Source organism: Panthera tigris, chromosome B2 (assembly GCF_018350195.1).
Source record: "Panthera tigris isolate Pti1 chromosome B2, P.tigris_Pti1_mat1.1, whole genome shotgun sequence".
In the NCBI taxonomy this organism is placed as follows: Eukaryota; Metazoa; Chordata; class Mammalia; order Carnivora; family Felidae; genus Panthera; species Panthera tigris.
This window is the reverse complement of record NC_056664.1, coordinates 26,356,047-26,383,280: the sequence shown is the minus strand read 5'-3', so window position 1 is coordinate 26,383,280 and position 27,234 is coordinate 26,356,047. Positions and strand designations below refer to the sequence as shown.

General features: G+C 36.7%; 1 protein-coding gene and 1 long non-coding RNA gene across 4 annotated transcripts in view; both read right to left on the bottom strand.

Moving 5' to 3' along the window:
* The window catches only part of GMDS (GDP-mannose 4,6-dehydratase), a 622,466-nt gene that overhangs the window by 538,515 nt on the left and 56,717 nt on the right, over nucleotides 1-27,234 (bottom strand). The gene's annotated exons all lie outside the window — the stretch shown is intronic.
* Nucleotides 17,536-23,791, bottom strand: LOC122238573. Its single transcript, XR_006217529.1, has 3 exons — nucleotides 23,674-23,791; nucleotides 22,013-22,076; nucleotides 17,536-17,882 (listed from the first exon to the last, which is right to left on the bottom strand). It is a non-coding gene; the product is annotated as an uncharacterized LOC122238573 (long non-coding RNA).

The window sequence follows — 27,234 nt, the reverse complement described above, 5'->3', positions numbered from 1 at the left end:
GCCAGCAGAAAGTATTAAAAAAAAAAACCTCTTTAATATCCTAATTAGATTGCAAAAAGACTTACGAAAAAGTGCAAAAAGCCATAATGAAAGAAGCAGCTACGGTAAAAATAGGATAAAGTAAAAAGGAAGGTGAATTAAATAAGGAAAGAAACTAAAATTGAAAAAAGATTTAAATTCCCACTAAAACCAGTGAAGGTCAAAAGTGAAGTAAAAACAGATTCCAAACTATAGAAGACCCCAAAGAAAAGACAGGATATATACCAAAAACAAGCCTTCCAACCCACATGCAAGGCAAGAACACATTAAAAATAAAAAACAAGAAGGCAGAAATATGTCCAAACTTATCTGTTATGATGATCACTATAAATGAATTTAGCTCCTCTCTACTAAAGTCTCTCCGATTAAGGAAGACCACCTCTCAAAATAACCAGATTGGGTATATATCAAGTAGATAAAAATAAAAGAAAGAGGGCACCTGGCTGGCTCAATCAGTACAGCATGTGACTCTTGATCTCAGGGTTGTGAGTTCAAGCTCCATGGTGGGTGTAGAGATAATGTAAAAATAAAATTTTTTTAATAAATAAGAATAAATACAAGAAAAATGGAGTGGCATTATTAATATAAGACAAAGTAGACTTTAAGGCAAAAGCATTAAGCAGAACAGTGATTAGGATATACCAGTCATGAATTTGTATTTGTAAAATATCACTGAATTGAAAATAAAAAGAATTAAAAGACTAAGAGGCAAAAGTTATTAGACGTGCAAGGAAAGTTGAGCTTACAAAATCTGACACCATTAAAAGAGCACACACCTCTCCATCTGGTATATTCTATAGGAAAAAATTACAAAGCACAGAGGATTGGAATAATAAAATTGATAATATTAAAGGATTTGTGTCAGATTTGTAACGCACATATTAAAAATACATCTTCCTTTTAACCATCAATGGAACATTTATAAAAATTGATAATACATCAAGACACAAAGAAAACCTCAGAAAGTTCTTAAGTATAAATGACACAAAGCCAAAGTCTCAGTTCCAAAGCAATAAAATTAGTAACTAATTTTAAACAATAAAAAATACCAGAAATTTTTAAATACTATACTGAATAATGCATAAAACAGACAAAAAAAATCTGCAACTACAGGTAAGTTTAAAAATAACAGGACTACCACTTATCAACACTTATAATCAGATACACTCCAAAGAAAATGCACAGCCTTAAAGCTTTTCAATATTAGAGATGCAAACAAAAATTTTGATGTCCACTTACTGATACCTCCAAAAAAAAAGTGGGGGGGGGGGGCTGGAAATTTTTCATTTACAGTAAGAAATTAAAGGACTTAAAGCACAAGTCCATAGTTTAAGATAACACACTTCAGAATGAACCAGTTTTAGGCCACCTGCACCCAGCTGATGGATTGATAAAGTTAAATAATACCAGATGCTTCCATGTTTTCATAGGGCACGGAGGTAAAGAGGGCAGGAAGGCAGAGAGTCATGAGTTTAAAAGAGTTCAAAAAGTAGAGACTGAGGACACAGAAAAGAGTTTAATATGCATCCATTTTTCTTAGTATAAGTACTTTTATTCTAACATTAATTGAAACTAAACAGACAAGTAGTGCCGGCATGAAGTTCTATTTTACATCAGTTATTCTGGGAAAATGAATTTACTTGATTGCCTATAAAGGCTGTGGTTGCTAACAGTTCTGAGAATCAAGAATAAAGGAAAATATCTAGGTCTGTGAACTACTGCAGTAGCAGTTTTCATTATTTATTTCATTTCAAATAAAGCCAGTATTCAGATTAGAAAATGGACAGTCCACATCTGCTTAGTATTAGGCGAGTATTAGTATTAGTTCTAGGAATAGCTACTATTCTTCAAGCACCTGAGTGTGTGAGGAACTGCATACATAACACTTCTTAACCTAAGGACTGAAAGGGACAGGTTGGCATCACCAATTTACCTAGGAGCCAACTGATTCCATACTGGGCCAAAGCCATGCAACTAGCAAAGATACAAAGTCGGGATTCCAACCCCAGATCTCAACACAGTATAAATATTAAGTAGAACTATACAGCTTAGGATCAGGTTAGAGACAAATTATAGGCTCCCGCTAACCCTAGTCATGTGACCTTGGACACTCACTTATTCAATAAATATTTATTAAGCATCTTCTGTGTGCAAGCTTCTGTGTTTAGATATAGAAGTTCAGGGGCGCCTGGGTGGCTCAGTCGGTTAAAGCGGCCGACTTCGGCTCAGGTCATGATCTCGTGGTCCGTGAGTTCGAGCCCTGCGTCGGGCTCTGTGCTGACAGCTCAGAGCCTGGAGCCTGTTTTGGATTCTGTGTCTCCTTCTCTCTGACCCTCCCCTGTTCATGCTCTGTCTCTGTCTCAAAAATAAATAAACATTAAAAATAAAATTTTAGATATAGAGGTTCGGAGTTCCCAAATCTCAAAAAAATGTGATCAAATATACTATCTACCTCATAAAATCCTTATTGTAAATTAAAGACATTTTTCTCATTCAAATATACCACACCAGAGCACCTGACTCATTATCACAGTCACCTGAGGGCTAGTAACGTGAAACACAATACAATACAATCCTTTCAAAAACCTCCCCCAGCATTTTCATGGTTGGCCAGATTTAGGAACCTGAAAAATAACTGCATTTTTGCTTCTTAAAAAAGATGTTTTGCTTATTAACATAAGTTAAATTAATAAGCATGAACTCAAAAAGAGAATGTTGCATTTTTTTTAATGTTTACTTGTTTTTGACAGAGAGAGTGAGCACAAGCAGGGGAGGGGCAGAGAGAGGGAGACCCAGAATATGAAGCAAGCAAGCTCCAAGCTGTCAGCACAGAGCCCGACGCGGGGCTCGAACCCACAAACCGCGAGATACGACCTGAGCCAAAGTCAGACACTTAGCTGACGGAGCCACCCCAAGAGCCCCAAGAGAACATCACATCTTAAGTACTGTAAGTATAACACATTTGAGGTGACTAGAATATTATTAAGCTTTAGAAGGGCTCAGCAAATTCCAAGCAGTTTAAGAATAATAAAAACATGGTTCCTGAGCTTGGGAGAACTAAAGCAAAGTACAGTTGAACTCAAAGAGAAAATTCTTTGCCACAGAGACATGCCACCTTGCCCTTGAGAAAGATAAGTTTCCATGTAAAGAACGTTAAGCAGAAGAGACATCAGATCCACTCTTCTGCAAATACTCCTGAGGGAATCAGTGTGGTTAGAAAAAAGAGGGAAACATTACCACACTCCAGGTCTATGAAGAACTGGAGACAATGGCTGCAGCATTTCCCTCAATGAACTGCTCACTCAAATCAACTTTTCTAGCACACTCACACAGTAATTGCCCAAACCTAGAGGAAGAGAACTCCTGAGAAATGAACCTACTTTTGTTTTAACACACACACAAAGTCAGGCACCCAGTCCCTCTCTAAAGGCCATAAATAAAGTAGCCAATAAGTCTCTATTAACAATAATACTAATTATTACTTTACATCTAAAATGTATACATCCTTAAAATGTGGTCCAAGCACTTTATACTTACTCACAGTCCATATAAGCAACCCTGTAAGGTTTGTAGTACTATTATCTCCATCTAATAATGTAGTAGTATCTTTACCCCCATTTTATAGATGAGGGAACAGAGGCAATAGCAATGTTCCCACCAAGCTGCCTATGTATATCACTATCATACAAAAGTGCCTTGGAGTAAAGATGTTTCAATTTGTCCTTAACCAGCTAAAGGCAACAGATGTGACTCCATGCAAAATGTAACATTAACAACTTTTGAATCTGGTGTTACAGGCCTCCCCAGGTACTACCTGCCCACATCAGCCACCCAGGATAAAATTCTATTTCTGTTTATTAATAAAAAGTATCAAAACAGAATAGACTCTGATTCTGATATTTTTTCACTAATTATATATTAAGAGTTTTCCTAAGCATATTATCTAAATTTTTGTTTGCAATCTTATCTCATATCAAAAGAATTTTAAGCACCATAAAGCTACAATAAGGCAATGCAACAATAGTTAAAAACAGACTTTGAAGCCAGAGGTTGGCCTCTTACTAGCTCTATCACTTCAGCTAAGTCATCTCACTTTTCTGCACTTCATCTGTGAAGTGGGTATAGGCCTTCATGAAGCGGGGGCAAAAATTAAAGCATGAAGTTCCTAACAAAATGTCTGGTAAAATAACTTAGTATAGAGGAAACTGGAAGTAGGGAATAGGTCAGAGAGGAAATAGGGGAAGTCACAGAAACCATATAATGGCTTATCTTACAGCCAGGTATACAGACAACACTGATCTGCCTGGTATAGGATGGGAGAGGGGACATTGAGAGCACCAATGAAGGCAAGATAGGTGGCAAAGAATACTCCTAAGAAAATCCTTCTTTTCTCAAACCTCCTTTCTCAGAAGCCCACCTCCTGCAACCTAGGTAGTAAAGTAGGAGATGGCCTGGAAGCAATTGCTGAAGCCCCTTCCCCAGGACTGATACCACCCAGTACTAAGACTCCATGCAGTTCTGTGCACAGGCTACAGTACAGGGTTCAAGAATAAGGAAAGGCCAGGTTAAAGGCCAGGCACAGAGGGGACATCTTAAAAAGGTATGGCTGTCAAGGTAAGCAGAGGAGCAGAAAAGCAATGTAAGCAGGTAGAAGAGTCAAAAGAAGAGATTTTATTTTAGAAGACGGACAATCTCAGAAAGCTTGTAGGCAAGTGAGGAAAAGATATACAGGAAAGAGTACAAAGTAAGTGGACCCATACTCAGAAAGAACAGTATTTGGTTAAAAGAACATAGCTAGTAGGCCCAGACTTGGTGAAGAAGACCAGAGAAGAGAGGGACCATCAAACTATAGTAAGATTTTAAAAGGATGAGGTGTGATTTGCCTAAGAATGGGATTGATCTCAAAAAAAGAAAAAAAAAAGCAAGAAAAAAAGAAAAGATATTTTGCTAAAAGGGACAGGTCTATGGTAAAACCTGGAGAGATCAGGAAAAGTGGAATAGATCTGGAGCACTGGCTACAAAGACTAAAACAACAGTATAATAATGATATAGACAAAAGTATAACTGGCTCTATAAGTCACGATTTAATAGAATTTTCCTATAATTACCCTTTCCAATGTCTGAACATCCATATGCCCTGACTTCCCCCATTGACAATGAGGTTCTGTGGCAAAATATATCCTTGGAAATATATTCTTTGTTAAAAAATAATCTCTACCATGACTACATATAGAAAAAGAGATGCCAAAAAAAAAAAAAAGAAAAAGAAAAAGAGATGCCATTATCATAAGAGCATAATTTGAGATCTCTTGACATTCTTTCACTGAAAAACTACTTTGCACATAGACAATTTACTATTTGTGTAGAATATAACAATGAATAAAAATTCTATCTGCCTTCAAGAACACTACCATCTAGTCCAAGAGATGAGAAATGCAAACTACCATAGTACACATAGAAAAGCATGATAAAGATGGCAAAACACAGCACAATACATAGAAGAACTCTAACTTAAATCCAAGATAACTCATTCGTAAAAAGAGGCAGTTGCTCTTCATAAGAAGAAATTTAAATGTATCTTCAAAACTTGATTTCAGGAAGTTGCAATAGTAAGGTCCACAGAGAGTACAAAAAGGTTATGCAAAATATGTACATATATGTATATACATACATATATATACACATATATATTTTTTAAGGTTCTCTATTTTGAAATTAACTGCCAAAGTAAATAAATTAAATTCTTACTTAAAAAATGGAAATTTAAGGTGATACACCTTTCTGATCATACTGAAAGATATAATACAGCAGTGGCACAATTTATTGACAAAGGCCAATCATGAAGTATGGGTTAACTGCAGGTAGATTAAGCAATTCTCAGTCTGTGGTGTGAATGACAGCAACTGGGGCACTTCAGGACTGCTCAGAAGTACAGGATTGAATCAATGAAAGCCAGAGAATTGGCAAAACTGGCCACCAGTGTAGGCAGAAATGCCAGAGGTTGGGCAAGGCATATTTCAAAATATCAAAGGAACTCTCTCACGGAAATAAAAGAAGAATAATGTCAGAATCTCACCTTACAGAGCCCAGACCAAATAAAAAACACCTGGGTCTTTCTGGAGAGACTCTAATGCTGCAGAGAAAGGTATACACCAGAACTAATCTGTTTTCTCAGTTGTTCCCCTGGCCAGGGGCTAGCCCCAGTATACTAACCCCAAATTTGGTCATAAATCTTGATCTTTTCATCATTTGAATTTCCTAAGGAAAAAAAAGTTATTAGCAAACACAAAAATGGCTTGGAAAATGAAGTTCAGGACTTAAAAGCTAATATGAAAGTTGAATTTTTCCCTTTTTTCTCACTGTCTTAAAAAAAAGACAATTGTGTATGATAAAGCTATATGACTGCCCACCATATCTATACTTCACTACTTGAGTAACTTGTTCCTTGTAAACACATAAGCAAATGCAAATTACATACACAGAGCAGGATGCTGCTTTGGAAATAAATAATAACCAATGTGAACAAATCCTCCCATTAATTCCTAAGTATTTTTCTGAGATTTCCAAAATAATTGATAAACAAAAATATTTTTTCCAATGTCTGTTAGACCCTTAGAATGATAAGAGACTCCAAGAAGCATACGTCATTAGCTATTTCCTCTCCAAGACATGTGTAACAATACTATGTAAGACAGATCTATGAAATTCCACTTTTAAAAGGATTCATGAAAAAGGTACATATCAACAAGGAAGATAACTAACCCTTCTTAATGCTCAGTTCCCACTCACCCTTCTCTTCAAAAAGTGTCTTTCCATTCCAAATGGATAAAGAAGATGTGGTGTATACAATGAAATATTACTCAGCAGTCAAAAAGAATGAAATACTGCCATTTGCAACAACATGGATGGAACTAGAATGTATTATGCTAAGCAAAACAAGCCAGTAAGAGAAAGATAAATATCATTTGATTTCACTCGTTTGTGGAATTTAAAAGAGAAAACAGATGAACATAGGGAAGGGAAGGAAAAATAAGATAAAAAAGGAAAGCAAACCATAAGAGACTCTTAAATATAGAGAACTGAGGGTTGCTGGAGGGGTATTGGGTAGGGGGATGGGCTAAATCAGTGATGGACACTAAGGAAGACATGTGTTGGGATGAGCACTGGGTGTCATATGTAAGTGATGAATCACTAAATTCTATTCCTGAAACCATTATTACACTATATGTTAACTAAGATTTAAATATTTTTTAATAGTGTCTTTCCATTCAATAAGTGGAAAATCTATTCATCCAAATAATCAAGAAAAACACTTAGCATTCATCCTTGACTCCTCCCTTCTTTTTATTCCCCAAATCTAATCCATCAGCAAATCTTATCAGTTCAAGTTCAAAGTATCATTCTGATTAGTCTACTTTTCTCACCTCCCCTGCCTACACTCCTATCCAACCCACCATCACCTCTTGCCTAGACTACTATACCAGTCTCCTAACTGGTGCATTCTTTTCCACACTTGACCATATAATTCATGTGGCAAAAGTGATCTTAAACCATAAATGAGGTCACACCACATTCTTAACAAAAACCATCCAACAACTGTCACTCAGAATAAAACCTAACCTCATTATCAAGGGTCAAGAAGCCCTGAGAGGATCAGGGACCTTACCCACCTCCTAACCACCCTTCTCATCACTCTCTTACTCATTATGCTCCTGGCCTCTTTCTGTTTCTAAAACATAATAACCAGGCTTGTTGTACCTTGAGGCTTTTGCACTACTGTTTATTCTGTCCAGAAAGATATTCTCCAATATCTTTATATTTCAACACAAATCTCATTTTTCAGAGAGGCCATTCCTGACCTAAACCACCCTGTTACTCTCCAGTGCAGTGCTTCTCAAACTACCTGTGAAGAAAGGCGGCTTTCTTGTTTTAATTTCTTATCTATCATGGAACTATTCTTTTGTAAAATACAGTAAAAATTATTTTCTTTATAAAATGGAATTTAAAAAGGACATACAGGAGCACCTGGGTGGCTCGGTCAGTTGAGTGTTCGACTTCGGCTCAGGTCATGATCTCACAGTTTGTGAGTTCAAGCCCCGTGTCGGGCTCTGTGCTAACAGCTCAGAGCCTGGAGCCTGCTTCAGATTCTGTGTCTCCCTCTCTCTCTGCCCCTCCCCTACTCGTGCTCTGTCTCTCTCTGTCTCATAAATAAATAAACCTTAAAAAAATTTAAAAATAATAAAATAAAATAAAAAGGACATACAAAGCATAAGTTCAAAATTTGCATTAGTAGCATCAACAGACAAAAATTTTCTCTATCACGTTACTAGGAGTCTCTCACTTTCTGTGCTTATCCCACTGTGAACTGGCAAACTGAGCAGATTAGACTATGATACTGCTCCAATGTGTCACCAGTCTTTCCTTTGCACAGCACTTGGCACAACTTTGGTCCATTTATGTATGTATCTGTCTGTACCTGACACTATTCTCAGCACTGGAGTTGCACAACGGAAGAAAGAGACAAGACCCCTGCTTTCTCAGAGCTCATGTTTTATGGAGAGGCCCAGGGAGGCATATTAGTCAAGACAAGGCAAAGCCAGGACTTGAACTTAGGTCTGACTCTAAAGTTTTTCCCGGCTTCTGAAAAACACTCAGCACTTAGCTAAGCAGTGAAATGTGCAAGTTTGTATGCATCATCATCTGTTCCTGAAAATACGGCACTCTTATAATTGTATAGTCTTCATATTACTTCTAACGTGTCTATTCAGATATCAACTTTAATACATAACTGTGAGGAAGAAAAGATATTTTGCTAAAAGGGATGGGTCTGTGGTGATACCTGGAGAGATGAGGAAAAATGGAATAGAGCTGGAACACTGGCTATGAAGACTAAAACAACTATATAATGATACAGACAAAAGCACAGATTTGTACTGTGTCTCCTGCTAGTGTTATTCCATCCTACATGCAAGTTCCTTCATCCACTTCCCAGATCAGCAGTGATGACATTTAGGATTTCTCCCAAGACATAATCAGTGCCTCAGAAGAAAATTCTAGCTGCCATACTAGGGCCATTTTTAGAGAACTGGGACCATGATGGTGTTAATCCTATTAAATATATAAATATAACTCCATGTCCTTAGACCTCATCAGCTTGTGATGAAAAAAAAAAAGTCCATTCAAAACACATTGGCCCATATCTATATAATGAGCAGACCTTGAATTGTGTAGGATTATCTCATACATGCTGAGATTCTTGCCACTCCTGTTTAACCATTCACCATCTCCCCAACTCTCCATATTTATTACCCACGGTTTATAGAAAACTGAGAACTAGATATATTTAGTAAATATCTGTCAAAAAATAATTACTACATATTTCTTCAAACTTTATTCTATTAAATACAGTGTTATATCCTTACAAAGAATTCTCAAAGTTGCCTAGGCTTCAAATCCCCAAAGCTACCAATATCGAAGCTGCCACTGTGGTTCTAATGCAGCCAAACTAGAACTGAGAACCAAGGTATTTTACTATGAAAAATCAAGTACCCTATGGACAAAAACTTTAAGAGAAATAGGAAAGTGAAAGGTGTTCATTTTTAAAATGTACAGGCACTGTTGTGATGTTTTAATGTACCATGTTATTAGAATATTATTTGCATAGGACTTCAAAAATCACGTTTATGTTATTGCAATGTAGGATTGAGCCTACTCCTTAAAAATACCAAAAGTGCTAATTAAATCCTGGCATAAGTCTACCTATTCAGTTTAGCTGATTCCCAGAATAAGGCCAAGGACACTGTTTAAAGATTTCCATTAAAACATCTGAATATCTGGAACAACTTGGATGGTGGGGATCTGCAACAACCCCCAAGAGTTACTTCCACAGAAACAAAGTGCTAGCTAGCCTTCCTATAATAAACACTCTAGAAAAACTTTAGCTCTATATTTGGTGTCCCCTCCAGCTGCCTTTAAGCATTTACTCTAAAGTACGCTGAAGACCATTGTTTAATTTTGTTCACTAATTTAAAGGAAAAAAAAATCCATTCTGTCAAGCAAGGACTAGAAACCACAAACCACCTACGTAGATTTACTTATCAAGATCTGACTAACCAAAGTGTAGGACTTAAATCACTAGTTGCCATGTACTAATACTCTAAAGTAAATGGGAACCTGAAAAAAATTCTTTACTTAGGTATTTGCCACATTTCACAAATAAATAGATATACACGTATATCTATCTATATATAATGTTATGTATGTGACAAATGTGATACTTTCAACTAAAAGTGAAGTCTACTATTAACCATTCATGATACTGTATGTTTAGAAACAATGTTTTTAAAACTTTGCCAGATCACTAAAATATCCTAAAGGATTCTTCCTCTTTAGGTTATCCTATATAGTGTGTCTTCTTTACTGATTTTGTAATGGTATTATTTAAGACCTGAGATGTTCTTCATCTCAATCAGAATTCAAGTCAGATTCACAAAAGAAACAGTAAATAAGTTGGTTTTGGTTGGTTGGTCCTTTCTGCACTCAGGAGAGAAGGTGCCTCCAGTTGGTAAAGCATTCCTGACTCAGTCCAAGGACAGACCTTTACATAGACCATCAGATTCTGCTTCAGCTCCACCCTCGTGGTTTGGGACAAAGTCACAGAGACTACCAAGTCCTATAACATGCTTAGGAAACAAGTTTCATTCTTTCATTCACCACTTAACAAGCATTCACAGTTCTCTAGATTTGATTTACCTGTGGCCCCATTAGTCACAATCACAAGATTGACTTTCATCCAACTAGACCTAAGCTACTCCTTGGAGAGGTACCAAGCTCTTAGACAAAACACAAAATGGAAGGAGCACAAAAATGCCTCACAGTCTTCCAAGTAGAAAACACCCATACCATGAGAGATACAGTGCTAAGTGTTTGCTATCCATCATTCCATTTAATCAACCCACACGCCGATGGAAATAGTACCCCCACTATTCCCATTTTTCAGAAGAGAACATAAAGGTTTAAAATGAAGTTAAGAAGCTCTTGCTTAAGTGGCATGTCAAGCAAATAAAACAGTGAAGGTTTAAAATCTGGGCTGTGACTTTTATCTATCTTTCTTTCATTGTAATAGATAACATAAAATGGCATCCATATTAGGAGGGAACTAGTAATGGTTTTCAAGCTGAAATTGTTTTATTCAAAGGGACTGTCCCTTAAAAATGTTTCCAATATAGTCAATTACTAAAGAGCAGAAAATTACAGATTTAAACCAACACTTTCATTTCAGAATCACTGAACTCAATTCTTTCCTCTAAAACACTAGAAAACAATACTCACAAGTAATCTGCCCAGGAAAGCAGAGCAGTGAAGTCTCCAGGCCCCTTGCAGAGCTTCCAGTTTAGAAGGGACAAAAATAGCACTCTAATCCAGACCAATTAATAACTGACAAATTAACTACCTATACACTCAAGCTCTTTCTTTTCTCTTCAGGCTGACAGCTGGCCACATCCCTAGAAGAAACACATCCATTTCCACAGAAGAGGGAGGACTTAAAGTAAGGAGGTAATTTGGGTGCACAAGGGCTCCTGCACTGCACACAACTGGAATATGGATTTTATTATCTTCCGTAAATACTCAGAGCTCTCTCCTTAGACACAAAGTCCAATTTAGTTAAATTCATCAATGGTCAAATAGAAGTGATTTTAGCTTTCCAACCAACCTCCTCCTTGAGTTCCAAAATAAAATGTTCCATTTTGATATGGATTGGGTTCATTACTGAGGTAGGAAAAGGTAGTTAGAGGTTTTAATTCCTATTCTTTGCAGTAGTGAGATATTTTCCAGGTAACCTCAATTCTAAAGAATTCGACAAATACTTATTATTCCCTCATCTACAATGACTGAGGTTCTTTACTTAGTGCTGCAGGGGTATCAAGATGAGTAAGCCTCAGTTGTCAAGGAGTTTAATGTCAATACTAAGATAAGCCAATAATTAAGGAACTGTAACATGCTGCAGAGGAATCAGAGGCAGCCAAGAGCACATCTGTTAAAGGAGGGATCAGGAAGCCTTCCTCCATACCTAATACTTGAGCTGGGTCATGATGAACAGTGGGAAAGCAACAGAGTGAGACCCAACGTAAGAGGACACCATTCCCACAAGCAATAATGTGGGTACACGAGAAAGGTGAAGCAGGGTAAAAGAACAGTCAATCATCCACTATGGCCAAACTTGTGATACACATAAGGGATAAAACTGTGATATCTGTGGAAAGGCTAGAATGCTAGGCTAAAGCATTTAGGTTAATTCACAGTATCAGCACAGAAGAAAATGGACCTCATATTGATAAAAACTTGTGGGGAAGACTGAATGCAGTACAGTCAGTGAGACTGCAAAATTCCAGGTGAGAGTTAATAAAAAGGAAAAAGCAGGGGGTGGGGAAGGAACAGAAAACCATTCAAAAGGAACTGGTATTTTAGGCCTGGGTAACAGGGAGACAAATCAAGCTAATAACAACTGGGAGTTGAAGTTAATGGTGAGGAAGAGGCAGGGGTGGGGGGTGAGGGGAGATGCAGAAGTCAGGAGTGTAGATGTTTTTTTAACCTGTGTTGATTTTGAGATTTAGGGAGAACATCCAAGTAGAGATAGCAAACGGACAACAAGAAATGCAGGCTGATTTATGTTTGGAGGGTTAATTTTCCAATCCATAATGATGATTCCCAAATCTATATGATTTGTCAGAATCAACTGGGAAGCAAAGACCCCAGGCCTCACCTTAAAAATCCTAACTAAATAGATCTCCATGGGACCCAAGAATACACAGTATTTAGAAGCCAAGAATGCAGCCATTGCTCTACATGACTCTGCTCACTCTGCAGTTCATAATCTCCTGCTTTATAGTTCTGAATACACTTCCAGAACATACTTGGATGGCATTTACAGAATATGAAACTAGTACACCTCTCTGGAGGATTGGAAACATACTTTCACATCTGAAAATAATTATTTCTCAGTCTGTATCCCACTGGTTATAGGGAATGGCTTTGATATTCTACTACATAACTGATGGTTTAGGTCTACAAGTACCAACCACTACAACACAAAGATCAATTCTGCTCAAATTTTCTGTGACCAAGATAACTAATGGATTCCATGACTACCAGGTTAATGACACATATAGTAGTTCTCTCTTTAAATGATGGAACTCAGTGAGATGAAAGGATAACTTGCATAATCAAACATAAACCTTTTATAGATTTCAATAACTTTTCTTCATATTTCAACAGATTTCTTTCTCATCCTAAATCCTCTCAGTACTGCTATCTCCTTTCTCCTCAGGTTCAAGACAGAGGTGAGGTCACTAAGGTCACTCAGGAAGGCAACTCACCCAACTGAAAACATTCAACTTGCCACTTTTACTAAAAGTACAAATGTTTTTTTTTTATTTTTATATTTTGTTCCTAAAAAAATAACCAGGAGGGAAGAAAAAAAGATCAAGTATGGAATGAAAATCTGATATTACAAGCCACAGGAATTTTTTTTTTAATGTTTGTAATAAAAGACCAAACATAGTTTGTAATAGAGTAACACCAACCCAATTTATTGCCTGTTTTTTTTCCCTTATGTTAAAAAAAAATACTAAAAGACAACCTTTTATACACTCATTATTGATAATTGTGCTGTCTTTACACAGCATTTCTTGTTTAATTCTTACAGTTGTCTTATTATGTAGGTAATCTCATTATCTTCATTCTACAGGGGGAGAAAGCCATGCTTAGACAAGTTAAGTTTCTGTTCAAGGTGTCACTTCTTATAAGGGGCACAGCTAGAATTCCCACCCAGTGCTTCCTGATGACAGTGTCCTCTTGGCCATTATCCTAAGGGCCTAACACAATACAAGAGAGAATGTAAAGGTAGAGGAAAACAGCTTATTTTTGAAATGCTCTATACAGGACTTTTTTCTGGATCCTGTCTGTGATCAAATTACCTCACTTTCCCTTACACAGCATATATATGTGTCTTCTCACACACCAGACTGAGCTCTCTCAGGAAGGAAAACAAGTGTCATTCACCCTGACACTGCCTGACAAAGAAAGTTCTTAACAGCGTTATTGAATGAACATGACCAAGTAATTTGCTACGTCTTTACCACTGGCTCTCACAGCCAATGTTCCCATAGCCCTAGTGGACTGAAATCAATGGCTGTCCATTCCAAACCAATCCAAAAGTTCTTTCCTTTTGGTATGGGTTTGTTTTTGTTATTAATTTTGAAATACTTTTGAACACTGGGATCTCTGAAACTACTAGGTCTCTAGAACTGCTATGGAGAATGGAACTTGCTTACAGCTTTAACAGTTAGAAACTCTCCCAAAATAAAACTTGTCTTCAAGTATGAAAAAAAGGAAGGAAGGGGGCTAGAAATTTATGGCAACATTCTGATTAACAGAATCATTGAGGGATGTTGCTGGCTTAGGGGATGGAGACCAGGAATGCTGGCAGTACTGCAATACCTGGAACAGTCCTACAGCCAAAGACTGTCCTTCCCTCTCAGTTTTCAAAAGTCCTGCTGGGTATTCCTGTGCATTTAAAAACAACAACAACAACAACAACAACAACAACAACAACAACAACAAACCTGTTTTCTAATTATCTGAGCACAGATCCTAACTACGTTTTTACACAGACACAAAGTATGTATTAAAGAGTATGTGTTAAGGAAAACTGCTATTTTATTCCAAATTTACCCAAATTGGTCTATTTCAAAAAACAAGGATACCAACAGCATGGCCGCTAGTGTTGCAGAGGTGCCACTGCCCTTCACTGGTGTCACAGTTTGGATTTGCAGCCATCACATCTGGGATTCGAGCTGAGGTGCACACATCTGAGTGCTTCACCAAATGTTCTGATGCAACAGCATCTACACCTTTATATACAGAAACACAAATTCTCCTTACAAATTACTTTCTCTTTTTAGCTGCACTAAAAACAGTATATAGATTTTTTTTTTAATGTGTGGTAGTTAAGATGTGTTAACCATGAATTTCATTTTAAGACTGTAAAAGCACCAAACTCACAGGCAACAGCCACATCGATCCCTGAAACAGTGAAAGCTTAGTGAAAGTGCTTTTTAAAAAATGACATATAAATATTACCTGTCTTTCTCAATTCAACATGATGCAAGTCAAGCTAGGTAGTTCCCAAACCTCAGGAAATCCTGACTTAATCTCAGCTTTGTCAGCAGTTTGGACTACGTGTATATGAGGAGAGGCACCAATTGATCAAGGCAGTTTTGTATTCTATACTTAAGTTCTTTTCATATCAAAGCTAAATTTTTAAATTTATTGTCATTTCTGAAGCAACATACACAGTAGAACTAATTAAAAAGAATTTAGAATTTTAAAGCAGGAGGAAGGGTATTAAAATACAATGCAAAAATTTTTGAAAGCTTATAAAGAAATATGAAAAATAAAGTTAGGGGAAATATGCTTCACAATTCTTAAAGGTCTATTCCTCCTGGGATACACATATACAGTTGTTTAAACCCAATAAATAAATATATCTAAAAGGATTATAACACTAAATGATATCTTTAAGCATTTTCTACCAATTTTACTTCCTTACTTATCAATCAACTTGCTTTACACACTTCTAATTTATCATTATGACAAAAAAGATTCCACTTTTATACCAAGCCACCAGCATAAATAAAAAATAAGTAGGATTAAAAAGTTCTACACACACATGGGGCGCCTGGGTGGCTCAGTCGGTTAAGCATCTGACTTCAGCTCAGGTCATGATCTTGCAACTTTGGAGTTCCAGCCCCGTGTCGGGTCTGTGCTGACAGCTCGGAGCCTGGAGCCTGCTTCAGATTCTGTTTCTCCCTCTGTCTCTGTCCCTCCCCTGCTTGTGCTCTGTCTCTCTCTCAAAAATAAATAAACATTAAAAAAAAAAAAAAGTGCTATACACACATACACACACACACACACACGCTTTTTTTTTGTTTTATTTTCCTAATCATGGCGGAGGAGGAAACATACATGCAGCTTCCTCTATACCGTTCACATACATTGATAGTTTTATTATTTTTTTATTTTTTTCTCTTACAGTGAAAGTATTTACTTGTAATTAACATAATTAATAATTTGATTTAAACTATTTCACATATCATTGTCCCCCAAACAACAATAGTTTAAAAAATAAGTCTATTGAGTGCAGTATAAGATTTCTTTGGGGGTTATTTGGTCTTTTTGTTTCATTGATAGTTTTTTTAAACCACATCAATTTCTTTAACAAAAACTAATATCCTAACAAAGATGGCATTGTTTAAGATTCTTGATTACCACACAGCTAACCGTGTATACAAGGGGGAAAATTAGTATTTTTATTATTAGTTAACAGAACATATTTATTAGTCAACAGAACATATATCAAGACTTTCAGACACCGTAACACTGCCTCTGAGCAGTTAGAGTAGAGCAGTGTTAAATAAATGCTATTCTGCTTTTTTTAAAAAGTGTCTTTGGAATTATCAGCCTTCACTAAAATGACACAAAAACATGCTTAATAATATCAATAAAAATTCTGGTTTTCTTTCTGAGATCATTACACTTACATGAAATTAACAACAACAAATAAAATCACGGTAGTTTTAATACAAGTTTTTTAAAAACCTTTTTTATCTTTTCTCCAGCAAAAGTTGTAACCAGAATTAACACAAAGAAAAAAAAAAAAAAACCCTGTTCTGAATTTCACCTTTTCCCTTTTCGAATTTTATAATAAAAGTGATAGTCCTAATGACTGTCCAAAAATTCTCAAGTAAAAGACCTAGATAAACAGAAAACAGAAAATTTTTAAACAAGTGTTTTATGCTCTCATATGCCTTAAACTTATCAGAAAAAAAGTCATAACTCCAGGAAATCTGTGATTAAAAAATAAAGAGAACCAAAATTAAGATGTGTCTCGGTCTGCCAAAAAGGCAGAATCCCAAGGGTTAATTTTACTTTAATTTTATTATACATACATTCTAAAATAAAGCAAATATTCTGGCATTTTAAATCTTTTTTTGTCTATGCTGGTAGGAACCTACATAGCAACCTTTCTTATCATGTAACAAAATTGGTTTCTTTAATTCCTCTTGGGCAATAATAAGTCCACAAAAACTATGTGTTGATTTTTTAGGTATTGTATCTCTTCATTTTTCTAAAGAATGCAAGCATAAAATAAGACAATATAAACCAGGCTAACAGTTTAAATTTCAAAAGTGAAATTTAACAACATATCTATTAATTAGTGACTTAATAACATAACTTTTAAATTTTTTTTTGCAACTGTGGAAAGTATATGTCAAAATAAACAGATAAATAAATTATCATAACATTCTAAGATGACAATTTACGGACACTCACTTCTGCCAAAAAAAAATAATGTTCAAGTTTTCTATATATTTAGCAAAACATAGTGTTTGGGTCCAAAACTTGCAAATCCTAGTCAGTGACACAATTCAAAAAGGCAAACTTCTGTTTTAACATTCTAAGACTATGTGAAAAAAATCAATGCTCACAATGGTTTTTGTTAAAAGTGGAAAGCAACTGCAAAACTTAAGTATAATTATCCAGGACTAAGAAGTGCAGATGCTATATACTTGAGCCACCTGGTGGTTTATTTCCCTCACTGCATGAATAAACACCTTGTGCTATGAACAAACTTTGAATTGGATACTACATATTTTACTTTTGATACCAGGACCAAAAAGAATTTACACTTACCAAAATTTAGTAACAGTGTAGGTCACAAGGCACAACTCCACTCAGAAGCACTTAAAAAAAATTCACAGGGCTAAGCACGGAATCCACACCTGAAAATTTATCATAGTGGGCCTCTATAATTGTTCTTATGTCTTTTCAACAGTGTTTGATGCCTACACTAAGTGTTGAATCCAAAATAAATTCACAGTACCTGTAGATCACACAGCAGGCTTGCCTGTGGTTTATTTACCTCTTGCCTAGGTCTGGGAAATTCAGAATAGCAAACTTAACTTCTAACAGGGCACTGTCTTAACTGTCAGCAAGGTGGCAATAGGTGCTCAGAGACATCATCTAAAAATCAGAGAAAAAAGTTAAACAAGGTATACTCTGTCAACAAGAGGAAAGTTGCAGAATGCCAATCTTTATGACTCTGTTTGACATCAAATTGTGACAACCAAAAGAATTCCCAAGGAGACTCTTATGGTGCTCAAATTTTTATAAAATCAGATTATGTCCAAAGTATACCTTTATCTTAAAATAGCCTAGCAGCTAGAGTACATTAGACAATAGCCATGACAATCCTAATGATGAGAATTATCTAAAACTTGACTCTAAATGGATATCTACCAAAACAAACAAACAAACAGACAGACAGACAAAAACAGTGACAATTTGAGACTTTTAATTAAGTGAATGGGATCAATGAGGTGAACTGGGTATAGCAGCAGTCCCACACCCCTCTTTGGAGAGACAACTTCCTCACTCTTTCAGTGATCTTTTCAATGGAGAACCAATAAAACTCAGCTATTAGCAAACTCACACACACATTATAACCACTACTCTCCATTACTGATTTTACTGGGAGGTGCACTATGCACAGCTGCACCCTCACGTCAGCGTGCTCTGTGCTTCTGAATCATCTCTGTGATTCAAGGCCATACAACTTGCCCAGTGGAAACACTGAATGGATAGGAAGCTCTCAAGATGGCTCTATTCATCTTCCAGCCCAGGTTCTTGGTGGAGGCAAGGCTTCTATTAAAAGACTAGTTTCCTGAGGAAGGTAGATAGTTTTAGGAAAAGACCATTTGGCTGGAAGGCAGATGCTCTTTTGCCAGCTGTTTCTCCAGCTCCCTGTGTGGTCTTGAGTTAAGTTGCTAAACCTGACCACGTCAATGGGCACGTCTATAAAAATGACTATGTTTCCAGCAAAAAGGCCTCCCTGTTTCTGTACCATTTGCCTTCGTGGGCAAGCACCACAGCTTGAGAAACTCAGGCCCTGCTGTGAGCACATCAAAAAGTGAGACATGCTCAGGACACTGTCATAGGACATTTTCCTCAGTGCCAATCAAAGGGTCTCCTTTCCTTGAAATCCTCTAACAATATGGCTTTAATTTTCAAAACTTCCTACTTCTAGGTGCTACTATGAAATAAACAGCATTGTGAGAAAAACAATGGCACCTTTGATAAAAGGGTCTGCAACAAGGCAGGGATGGCAAAGGAAAAATGCTCCCTAAAGAAATAATCCTACTCTTCATCGCTTCTTGGTCTGCAGGGCTCAAAGGCAGATTTGTTTTGGTCTTTCATTCACTTCCTCAAGAACTCATTATTAAGAAACAACAAGGGTATCAGTGGAAAGACATGAGCTTTAGAGTCAGAAGTTCTGGGCTCAAACCTCAGCTGTCATCCACCATTGGGGAGACACCAAACAATCATTCTTGTCCCCCCCCCCACCTATACCAAGGAAATAATGTCTATCACCCCACAGGCTCATCACTCCATAGCAAGTATGTGGAGTTTAAACAGCCACCAGAAGCTGAGCTTGAGACTAGCTGATAAAAGAAGGAACCAAGAATGCAGAACTTGCACCAAGTGCTGGAGGGTTAATTTCCTTGACCATGATGAGAAATCTGGATTCATACATATATTTGTAATGTATACATGTACAAATATATGTAATTCCTAAGGGATTGTATGTTTCCTGGAAAGGGGGCTGTCTTGTTAACAGGTGTCTCATCACTGCCTGCCTCATGACAGGAAAAAATAGTTGTTAGGAAGTGAAATAAATATATCCAAAATTCCCAGAGATGCTTTGAGGGCCTTGCTATTAACTAATACACTTTGTTTCTCCTTCAGTGACACAGCTGTCAATCTGTGTATTTTTCTTTTCTACAATATGAAAGCATGCTAGGACTCTTCAAGGACTAGAAGGTCCAAGGTTACATCAATTTTTAATCAGGCCCCAGAAATCACTGGATTGGAAACATAAAGAATGAGGGAAGTGAGCAAGAAAGACACATGGAGCTACAAATAAAATTTTATTTTAGGGGTGCCTAGGTGGCTCAGTTAGGCATCCGACTCTTGGTTTCGGCTCAGGTCATGATCTCCCAGTTTCGTGAGTTCAGGCCCCATGTCAGTCTCTGTGCTAGCAGAAGGATTCTCTCCCTTGCTCCCTGTCCCTCCCCCCACTCACACTGTCTCTGTCTCTCTCAAAATAAATAAATAAACTTAAAAAAAATTTTATATTATTTTACTGATACAAGGTATTTTACAGAATCAGAAAACTATGATTGACCTTGTGAAAGTGGAAAATACTAGAACTGTTATAACTCTGTACCACAGCAGAATAACTTCTATACCACATTAGACTTTTCATCAAGTTTAAGAAAAACTAAGCATTGTGTACTTTTTGTTGTCCGAAATACAAACAACAGAATAAACTAGCAAACTAGTAAAATTCTACTAGTCTATATGATGCCTCTAGCCCATCCCTAAGACCACTCCCAGTTAGAATGGGAAGACACAGAAAAGAGCCACTCATCAAGCTGATAATTCAGGTGAGGCAAACATTTGCCACTGCTACCCTAGGGAAAGAATAAAAGATCCTACCTATTTCATAAAGTTAAATCTCTAATTTCTAACAATCTATTCATTTGAGAGTTAACTGGAATATTTTAAATATTCAGAAATGTAATTTGAAAATGCAACTTCCTATAACATATAAAAGACTTCATAATCCAATATTGTTTATTTATTTAGATTTATAAATATTTAGATTTAAATTAATCTAAATATTTTTTTAAATTTTTTTAATGTTCATTTTTGAGAGAGAGAGAGAGAGAGAGAGAGACAGAGAGAGAGAGCACAAGCCAGGGAAAGACAGACAGAGAGGGAGACATAGAATCCGAAGCAGGCTCCAGACTCCAAGCTGTCAGCACAGAGCCCGATGTGGAGCTCAAACTCACGAGCTGTGAGATCATGACTTGAGTTGAAGTCAGATGCTTAAGTGACTAAGCCACCCAGGTGCCCCTAAATATTTAGATTAAATATTTAATTCAATTTACTTTGTGTTTTTAACTTTCATATCCACAATATATGGTGTTATGTATTTAATAATTGAGATTTTCCTAAAACCCATTAAATAAAAAAATGCCAGTTTTACGGATGGAAATAAAAATTAAGTATTATGCTGAAATCTCTCTATTAGAGAACTTACTGGGAGCCCAAAATAAATTAACTCCCTGACACAACAACTCACAAGCAGCTAGCGATCTTTTATAAAATGTAAATCAGATATCATTCCATTGGCTTCCATTTCAACTGGAATATAAGGTACAGTTGACACTATGGCCTACAAAATCCAACCCAATCCATCCTCTACTTACTTCCTGCCTGGCTCCCCTCTCTCCCTCCCTTCTACCTGCTCTACTCACTGCCCCCTCCCTAACACCTCCTCCAGGCTGCTGGCTCCTTCTCTCCATTTTCAGTTCCTGTGATAGCTCCTCAAAAGGTCTTATCCAACAAACTAATGCAGTACCCCAGCCACAAACCCAATTTACTTTCTATTCCTATAATTCTTTTCATGGTATTTATCATTTGGGGAAATTGCCTTCATTTATTTCAGTCTCCTTCATTCAAGTATAAACTCCTTAACAACAGGACTCTTATTTGCCTGTTAACTACTTTTTAGCAGTACCTAGAAATAGTACAGAGCAGATTCAGGAAATATTTGTGGGGGAAAAAAAAGTGGACAGTCTGAGAATTAAGGAGTTCCAAAAGATTGAAGGGTAAAAAAAATCCCAAACTATATAATAAATGATATTCCAACTCACAGCAGATTAGAAATATTACGCACTTGAACGCTATATATATGAATGTTGTCATTTGGAAACCTTATTGTAAGTACAAATAGTACTAGTATGCATTCATTCATTTATTAAACAAATATTTATTGCACACCCACCATGTGTCAGACAGTATTCCAGGCAGTAGGGATCCCAGCAGGAAACATCAACAAAGTCCCTAAACTTAGAAAGTTTAACACTCTTAATTAACAAAGAAGATGGACAATCAACAAATGCACATGTCAGGTAATGAAAAGTAGTAGAGAGAAAAATAAAGCAAAGTAAAGGAAATAAGAAGGAGGGTACTGATACTTAAAATACAATTCAGGCATGATCTGAAGATGACACTAAGGAAGAGAGAGAACAAACCATTTGGCTATCTGAGGTAGAATGACCCAGCAAGTGAGGAAAGGAAGTGCAAAGGCCCTGAGCTGAGGATGTACACAATGTATGCAAAGAACAGCAAGGAGGCCAGTGTGGCTGAGGCCTGCAGGGGAAAAGTAGTAGAAAATAAGGTCAAAGAAGTAGCAGGAACTATTTCCTGAAAGGCTTTAGCAGACCACAGTAAGGCCTTTGGCTTTTTCTGAGTAAGATTAGAAGCCACTGGAGGGTTTTGGAACGAGGATGACATGACCTGACTTAAAGAGTCACTGATCACTATACTGAAGACAGTATAAAGAGCAAGGGTAGAAGCAGGGAGCCCAGTAAGGAATAGAAGTAAGCAGAAGAAGTGAGGGTCGTTGCCATGGACTAAGGGCTTAGGACATACAACACTTATTTTAATGACTCAGAAAGTTTTTTCTAAAAACAAAAGCTATTTTCAAAATAACCAAGATTTCTAGGAGTCTAACCTCTAAATAAACAGATTAGGCTATCAATGTGTATTAAACTCAACAATAAACATTCTTAGATACACAATACAAACATTAACCATAAGAAAACTGAGTGGCTAATTAATATCAAACAAAGTCAAATTCAAAACAAGGAATATTACCAGGAATAAAGACAGATATTTCAAAATGATGAGCAGACGACTTCATAAAAAAAAATCACAATCTTTCTTAAAGGAGTATGAACCCAATGACAGGGCTTCAAATACACTAAGAAAAAAAAGATGCATGAATTCATGTAAGACCTAAATATAACAAAGTAGGAATAGGAACAGCCTCTCAGAGGTCCCTGTAGTTTGTCTGTCAATATAGCTTACTTGGGGTAAGAACACCAGATCTGGAGGAACCCAGAGGCACAGGCTACTACTTATTATATTCTAAGCTGGGGAGGAACCACTTTAGGGCTCAAAGGCCTGCAGCCCTATTAAAATTCTATGAGGCTCAACAGTTACATACTTCTGTGTTCTATGTGCCTAGCTTGTTCTCAGGGCAGTGGCAGGCCTGCCCGTGGCACACCACAGCATACCGAATTAAAGCTGGACAAATTATTAAATGAATGAACATAATAGCAAGTGCCTAAAATCTTGAAACTAAATTTTATGTTGAGCCACACAAAACCCCATGAAATCTTGAAACTAAATTTTATGTTGAGCCATACAAAACCATTCAAAATGACTGAATATTGAGCCATACAAAACCCCCTAAAATCTTGAAACTAAATTTTATATTGAGCCATACAAAACCATTGAAAATGGTTGAATATTGGTAATTTCATATGGCTTAACCCAGTTTATTGAAAAGGCAACAAAAATCATCTCAATTGGTGGCAATTTCATTTTTAACTGTAAATATTCAGCCCAACTTTTGGTGTAACAATTTAGAGTACTGACCTCACATAACTATTCCTCAGGAGATGTTCTTAGCTTCCTGTGGTCTCTGTGTTGGATCCAAGCTCTTTTTTGTTTGTTCTTTAACTGTCAGGTCAACCCTTTGTGCAGATGTTCAATGTTGTAATGAGAAAAATATCAGACTAGTACAGAAAACATTTAAGTATTCGAAGTATGAAAAAGATGTAACTTTTTCAAACTATTAAACCTTATACAGTAGTTTTAGAGGGAGGGGAAACCTTAAAATAAGCAGTATTTGTTTGCATTAACTCAATAGCTACTACAGGGTATTTTCCAGTGCTATTTATATCAGCCATTATTATTGTTGTTAATTAACATAACTTATAATAGATAATCACATTATGGCAAAACGGGAGTTGCACCTTGCTGGCTCTGGGTAACTATTGCCATATTCTCAGTTTCTCTCTTTTTGACAGATACAATTTTCTCTGACACTGGTGTGCTTGAATGTCTGGTTTCAACTCAAATGTTTGTTTGACTACCTCATAATTCTCTCTGTGCCCTTTGGCTGGAAGGAGGGGCCTGGTTGTACACATGGGAATGGAGTTAACTGATGAAAACCAGGTAAGGTGGGAACAGTCATGATAGCCTACAGGCTCAGAGACTAGACTTGTGACCTACATCCTGGCAAAGACAGGGAGGCCCAGAAGGAGCTATTGAATTTAACATGGCGCCAAGTTTGGTGTGGTTTATCTCAATACCATGTATGACTTCTAACATGAAATTCCTCTTACTCTAATAAAGATGAACTGTGCCTTTGGTTCTGGACCTTAGTAGATAGAATGGTTGGAGCAGCAGGGGAAATAAAGGTCTCCCAGATCATGTGCACAGTCCTAAAGCCTTTTTACACTTGACAAGTTCTGCAGAAAGTGAGCCTGAGTCAAGTAGCAAAGGCACTTTGATAGAGGCTATGCACCCCCTTTTGCCATGAGTATTCTGCTGTATTTTCATTTGAAAGGTTTCTAAGAACTTTTCTTGGTGTGTCTTGAATGGTTCATACTTGTTAACTTTATAGGAATGTGTGTTCATAGGAAGCCTGTTAATCAAATTGCCAACATAAATTACTTTTCCTCATTTTTGAAGGCTTGTCCAATTAATAAAAGGCTGATGCGTATGTATTGAAATTATTTGAGGCCACTGAGGGGCTGGAGGGAGTTACATTTAATGATTCAATATAGTCTTTCCTGCCACTTTGAGAACATTTATTCAATTTTGAAATGAATAATGATGGTAAAATTGGAAAAGAATATGTAAGAAAAGAAATTTATGAAAAACAATTCCCCAATTTAAAAATAATACTGCCTTCCCTGTCAGGCTTTGCTGCCAGCTGTTATTTAAACTTGTGTGCTCCTGCCCAGTGCAAGTCAGCAGCAGAAAGTCCTATATTAGCAGGAAACCAGGGCATTTATGATTGAGTTCCTGTTATTGACTTGTTCTTAGACAAAATGCCAAGTTTCTTTAGACACAGTACAGTAGGCCCACTGTGGAAGCCCTGGGTGAATGCTATTGTGACATTTAGACTGCAATTTTTGTTTTATGTGTCAATATTTTTTTAATGACTTTAAAAATGCTCCTACAATGTTTTCGGTAATGATTTGGAGAAAGTGTTTGACTTTAAAATGAATTTTTTGTATCTTTAAAATAGCATCTTATTGGTATACTAAAGAAATATAAGTAGTTTAGGTTGATCCCAATGATTCTGCTATGTTTTTCTTCCTACATGGTGCATTTTGATAAAAAACACTGTAGTAGCCCTTTTAGGTAGAAGGTGGTAGTCTAGAAAGCTGAGAGGGTGGGTAAGGGAAATATCTTCATATTAGTAGGAGAAAAGGAAATCTTTAAATGATTACATAACATCTTAGGAAAACAAATTCATTTTGTAAGAACAAAAATTATTGGTAAGATAAAATCAGTGTGAACCAACATAAATCAATCAGCATTTAACATTTTTCTTAAAGGAGGAGGGTGAGGGTGTAATTTCCCTTGAGATGAAGTTGAAGTATTTCTGAACAACTTGATTTTCAAACTTCCTTAATTTGGATGCCCTGCATTCTGAAAGAAAGATTTTTCAGGAAATGATAAAACCAGTACCTTAGATTGTCTGTGTTCTGATAGGCCAATCCTTCCCAGCGTTTCTCTAAGCATACTTCACGTATTAAGTTCCTATCACTATAGCTGTAGACTGGCCTGTAACAAAGGTCATTTTCCTATCATCTTTATGTTAGTCTTTCTGCCAGTTCAGGTAATTGATGGTTTGGGATCAGGTTAGAAACCAGAAATCATCATATAATCTATCTCATTCTACTACTGCCAAAATGTGGTAAACTACTTAGACCACTCTACAACTCTTCTTTGGCTCATGCTCACGTCAGGTGCTGTCAACAGCCAACAGTCACCTATCTCCTACATAATTAATACAAGGCCTAAAGCTATCATGACTATTTGTTTCAATGACAAAAAAACAATCTACAGTATATGTGCTTTGACAAAGAGCTTTTTTTAATACTGACATTTTTTATGTGTAAAATTTTACAAAGGAAAACAGTAATGACTATTATGTACTGACCTTTTACTATGTGGCAGGTATTATTCTAAGTATTTTAACATACTTTTTCTCATTTAATTCTCCCACTGATCTCCAAGATGGATGATGATCATTTTACAAATAAGGAAATTGAAGATACAGCAAACCTTAGCCAAAGTCACCTGATAAAAAGTGGCAGAGCTGAAGCAACCGATTTGGAGTTATATGGTTGATGGTGTAAAACACTGTATTGTTGGGGTACCTGGTGGCTCAGTCAGTTGAGTGTCCATGTCTTGAGTTCAGCTCAGGTAATGATCCCAGGGTCATAGGATCAAGCCCTATGTGGGGCTCCATGCTGAGCCTGCTTGGACTCTCTCTCCTTCTCTCTGCCCCTCCCTCAAGTCCCCCTAACATGCTCTCTCTTCAACAAATGGTGTTGGGAAAACTGGATGGCGATATGCAAAAGAATGAAACTTGGACTACTTTCTTACACCATACACAAAAATAAATTCAAAATAGATGGAAGATCTAAATGTGAAACAGGAAACCATCAAAATACAGGAGAACACAGGCAGCAACCCTTTTGACCTAGGCCAGAGCAACTTTTTACTAGACATGTCACTGAAGGCAAGGGAAACAAAAGCAAACATGAACTATTGGGATCTTATCAAGATAGAAAGCTCTACACAGCAAAGGAAAGAACTGACAAAACTAAAAGGCAGCCTACAAATGGGAGAAGATATTTGCAAATGACATATCAGATAAAGGGTTAGTATCCAAAATCTGTAAAGAACTTACCAAACTCAACACCCAAAAAACAAATAACCCAATTAAGAAACAGAAGACATGAATAGATACTTTTCCAAAGACATCCAGATGGCTAACAGACACATGAAAAGATGCTCAACATCACTCATCATCAGGGAAATACAAACCAAAACTGCGAAGAGAAACTACCTCACATCTGTCAGAATGGCTAAAATTAACAACACAAGAAACAACAAGTGTTGCTTAGGATG